Consider the following 5,451-nt stretch of genomic DNA (forward strand, 5'->3'; position numbering starts at 1 on the left):
GCTTACATTTCTATACTGCTGTTGATCACCAAAGGAGGTCAGGACTGGAACTCAAGCAGGTCAGAAAGCAGGAGCTGATGCAGAGGCCATGGAGGGATGTGACTTACTGGCTTACTTCCCCTGCCTTGCTCAACCCACTCTCTTATAGAACCAAGACTACCAGCCCAGAGATGGCACCACCCACAAGGGGACCTCCCACCCTTGATCACTAATTGAGAAAATACCTTACAGCTGGATCTCATGGAGGCATTTCCTCAAGGGAGGCTCCTTTCTCTGTGATAACTCCAGCTTGTGTCAAGTTGGCACACAAAACCAGCCAGCACAGGGTGCTTCATCAAGAATCCACCCGTGCCTGTACCCTGATACCTCACTTTTAGCTTCTAGAATTACAATATGTAAGCATCTGTTGTTGAAACCCAAAGCGACTAAGATAATGCTTTACATAATCATCTCTAATTAAACTTTGGATTTAGTCTTTTCAGTAATGTTCCATGCACCAGGGACCCAGGGCACTCTGATTATACAAAAACATGGCTGAGTCATGGATGCCACCACAGTGATCCCAAGGGTGAGATGATACGTGACTGCAGAGGAAAGCATATACGGCAAGTGCTTGGTGGGGTCCAGGAGGTGATCGCTGATGTGATGACACAGAGAAGTCAGGCTTTGCAGAATGGGAAGGGGCACTAACAGCAGAGATGTTTCCTGCAGAGGAGCACAGGGTGGGAGGGTTATGGTGGGTGGGATCTCCTGCCTCTGCCACGGGGCTGCAGAGGAGAATTGGGAGGAGGTGGGCCCCACCCTAAGATGGAGCCGGTGGCAGGCATCAGTTCTTCTCAGCAGTGGTGTCTTGCCAGGCCTTTTGCCAGTGGCTGTCTCCTTGGCACCATAAGCAGTTTCAAGATGCTGCTGTGGAGGGAGGTGGGAGCCTTAGGATGGGTTCCTGGGTCTCTCTTCCAGCCAGGGTATGAACAGCAAGCTATGTTCCTGAGGCAGGAATTTTATTATTTTTAGTTTTGATTCAAACGGTCTAATGACTCTTTCACAGGGGTGGCATATCAGATATCCCGCATATCAGATATTTATATTACTATTCAAACGGTGGCAAAAGTACAGTTATGAAGCAGCAATGAGATAGTGTTATGGTTGGGGGTCCCCACAACAGGAGGAACGGTATTAAGGGATCACAGCATTAGGAAGGTTGAGAACCACTGTGTTACGCTTCCTGTATTTCAGATGATGACCACTTTTTCTCCTGGAAGAGATGCACAGAGGACGATCTATTTTCTTTACCAATTACATTATTAATATCATGTGTCTATTAATATGAGAAATATATTAGATCTATTTCTTTCTGTTTAAGCAGGGAAAGGTTGATATTGGAGACCGTGATTGAGCCAGACACTTACACACTCCCCTGGAAAGAGGAAGGAAGAGCTGTAAAGACCGAGGGGACTGTAGAGATCCTTTACCACCAGAAGACGGAGGCCTGATGCTGTCCTGGCAGATGATAAATTATTTGGTCCAGGGAAAAGAACTCCCTGTGCCGCCTGTCTCCCTGTTTCCTGGGTGACAGAGCCTCTAGAAGACCCAGCAATAAGGAGATGAAAGCAAAGAGCCCTGCATTGTAATAAACACGATGGAAATAGAGATGACATCTAATGACAGGTCAGTTGTGGCTGAAGAGCAGGAAGAGGAGTCACACCCAGAAAAGGGAGACCCCTGTTGTGTCGCTGTGACCCAGCCGGCTAGAGCTAGTTTTGAGACCTGGTATGGTAAGACTGTCAGAGCCGGATTACAAGGCAGGCCTAACTAAAAGCTTTGAGGAACAGAGTCCACCAGAGGAGGGCCAAAGATGTGGTAAGCATGAATTGCCAACGGTAGTTGTGAAATCACTGCCTTACAAAGATTTCTTGATTGCCAGTCAAGTATCAGAAAGCTATCTGTAGGCATGGTGGCTCATGGATGCAATGCCAGCACTTGGGGGGCCAGAGCGGAGGATCACCAGGGACTATATGAAACAACATGAAATGAAACCAAACCAGCCAGGAACAGTAGGAGGAAAATCATCTGCTACAGTATGGATCTGAAACATCCCACAAAGGCTCCCGAGTTTGAGGCTTGGCTGCCAGCTAATGTGCTTTGGGGAAGGGATTTGATTCCAAGGGCTCTGACCTTATGGATTGTAGAGAAATGAGTTAACACACCCTGACTGGCAGCCCATAATGGCCGCTTATTCGCAACAGCTGCATCCACACTTTCCAATCTTAAGATCTGCCTGGCTCATGGAGACAAATGACAGAGTTCATGACCTGGCCAGTCAATCAGATGGTGCCAGCAACAAGTGTCATGGACCAATAGGGCATGGGTGGAGGGTATAAAAGCACTCCCCAGTTCTGCAATAAATGAGTCTGATTTCATACCTTCTTACCCCCTGCCCCCAAGGACCATCCTGAGGGTCTGAGATCTAGGGCAACAATGGTTGAATTAATCTCTTGATGAGTTTAAGTCGTTGCTAGGAAGTGATGGAAACTGGGAGGTTGGATCTAGTTGGTAGAAGTGGGTCACTAAGGGTCTTCTACCTTACTACCTTCCTTCCCTTGCATCCTTGCTGTAGAACCCCCCGAGAGGACCAAGCCTGTATCTCAGGAGTCCGTTGTATAGTTTACAGGGTCGAGAGTGAGTGGGAAGGGTAGAAGGACGAAAAAGGCAAACCGCATTGGTCCCCTGCCCCTTCTCTCTGCAGGCTGGCTGCCACGGTGGAAGCAGCTGTTCCTTCTGCCACAGCCCTGAATAAGAGCAATGGAGTCAGTTGTTTATAGCTTAAGACTTCTGAAAGTGCGGAGCCTTTGGCGACATGGAAGCAACTCACGTGTGGTCTAAGAGTTAATGTCCCAAATGGTTTCTACCACCTTGCCTCCTGTCCACTATGCAGACTGGAAGACACCTGTTCACTTCTTCCTTGGTTCAGTTGGTAGCTTGGTGCATCTGCCAGGAAAAGCAGCTGTTCCCAGGGAAGGAGGGACCGAGATGCTATAGGGACAGCTGCCTGGGGAGCCTTCTGGTGCCAAGCCACCCTATAGTCTTTCTCTCAAGTTATTTTCTAAAATTTAAATTCAATGTATTTTTGAATAACGAATGCATGCACATAGTATGGAATTCAATGAGGAGCAAAAAACATACAGTGGAAGGAAATACCCCTCATCCGGAGCCCCACCCCAGTCAACAGGCTTCTTTCCAAAAGACAACTGCTGAAGTTTGCTAAGTATGAATAAGTGCATGTATACATACACACAGACATGGATACACACACACACAGATACACACTCAGATACACACACATGTGCACACACATGCACACCCACTCATGCACTTTTAAGAACATAAATGCTAACACACTAACTGTATAAACAGAGCTGAAGAAATCAGATAGCACACATCAAGTGAGTGGAGTTAAGTATGTGTGTCGCTGGCAAGGGTGTGGACAGACTATGGGCAAAGCACAGGGTTGACAGGCATCAGCTGAGTGAGATGTAGTGGTGATTGTGTGCCTGCCCTTACTACCTTCCTTCCCTTGCATTCTTGCTGTAGAACCCCCTGAGAGGACCAAGCCTGTATCTCAGGAGTCCGTTGTATAGTTTACAGGGTCGAGAGTGGGTGGGAAGGGTAGAAGGACGAAAAAGGCAGATGGTGGTCACTCAGCTGCTTGGCACCTCGAGGGGTGCCTTTATGTTTTCCACTTTACAATCTGTCTGGACTGGTAGCCCCTTTCCTTTGGATGGCTTAGAGTCTTGAACTGCATTTCTTTTGTTGGATACATATTATAACACGTGCTGTGGACCTAACCATGCCCCTTTCCTATGTTGAAGTCCTAATGGGCAATGTGACTCTTTGGAGTAAAGACATCATTCACCCTAAATGGTGTCATGAGGACAGAGCCAAGGGTTTGACTTATAGCAAAAGATATCCTGTAAGAGAGGACATCAAAGAACTCTGTCTCTGCCCCTGTCCCTGTCTGTCCCTCTCCTTGTCTCTCTCTCTTTCATCAGGACACAACAAGAGGTGACATCCAACAGGTCCCAAGAGAGCATCCCTCACTAGGAATCTAATCAACAGACTTTCCTAGTCTTCAGGACTTCGAGAAATACAAGGCTTTTGTTAAGGCACTCGCCACTGGTATTTTGTTTTGGCAGTGTGCACTGACTTAGAAACATATAAAAATGATATACTCCATATGTAACAATATATGCCACTGTACATTCAACTACTCCTTACTAATAGAGTGTTAAGGCCACTATACACAAACAATGCCACCAGGCATGGCCTTTTACCATCATTTCCCATGGTAAGGGTATGCTCAGAAGAAATCCCATGGGAAGGGATTGCTGGATCAAAGAGTGCTTTACCATTTTGATGGACTTAGCTAGAGCAACCACCATAGGCTTCACACCTGTTCACAGCAGCCACGTATGAGGCTCCTGTGCAGCTTTTAAACACCTGGGTTAGAAAAATGTGAATGACTTATTGAGTTATCTGTCAGCAGAATCTGTCACCTTCACAATGCATAAACTGTCTGAATTTATGAGCTTGTACATTTCCTCCTCGTTTTCTGACATCTCTTCCAGATTTATTCAGCAGAAATAAAATTCCTTTACTGAATGGAATTCTCTGGAAACAGTCCCGCGTGTCACTTTAACTCTCAAAGAACAGCACCTGCCCCTACATACTGAAAACCTTTCATAATAAAAATAACCTAGAGGAATGCCCAACCAAAAGAGAAGTCAGTATTTAATGTTTGATTCGCAGATGGCTTTCCCTCCTTGCTTCTTTTCCTCCTCCGCCAGGTCCCAGGATAGGAGTCTGATTTATGAAGGAGACATCAGAGCTTTTGCTTTCTTCTCACTCACTTCCTCTGTGATCAGGGTTGGAGAGAGGTGATCAGGAGACAGGACAGTTTACTTGACTCTCTGAACCTGGCAGACGTCTGCAGCAGCTTTCCCTGTGGCACTGTTTTGGAGCTGTCAAAAGCCAACATGATTAGTGACACTGGATCTTGTGGCTTGAGTATAAAATGTCCCCATTGGCCCGTTTGTTCGAATACTTGGTCCCCAGATGGTGGTGGTGTTTCGGATGGCCATGGAACTCCAAGAGGAAGAGTGTGTGGCTGGAGGCAGAACTTGAGATTTGACAGTTCCCCACTTCCTGTCTGCTCTCTGTTTCCTGACTGTGTGTGCAATGTGACCAGCTACCTCATACTTCAGTCACCATGCCTTCCCCACTGTGAAGGACAGAATCCCTTCATAAACTGTAAACCAGCATAACTTTTCTGTTTCTTCTTTTTTTGTTCTTCTTGTTCTTACTCTTCTTCTTCTTCTTCTTCTTCTTCTTCTTCTTCTTCTTCTTCTTCTTCTTCTTCTTCTTCTTCTTCTTCTTCTTCTTCTTCTTCTTCTT

This window comes from Mus pahari, chromosome 8 (assembly GCF_900095145.1).
Source record: "Mus pahari chromosome 8, PAHARI_EIJ_v1.1, whole genome shotgun sequence".
In the NCBI taxonomy this organism is placed as follows: Eukaryota; Metazoa; Chordata; class Mammalia; order Rodentia; family Muridae; genus Mus; species Mus pahari.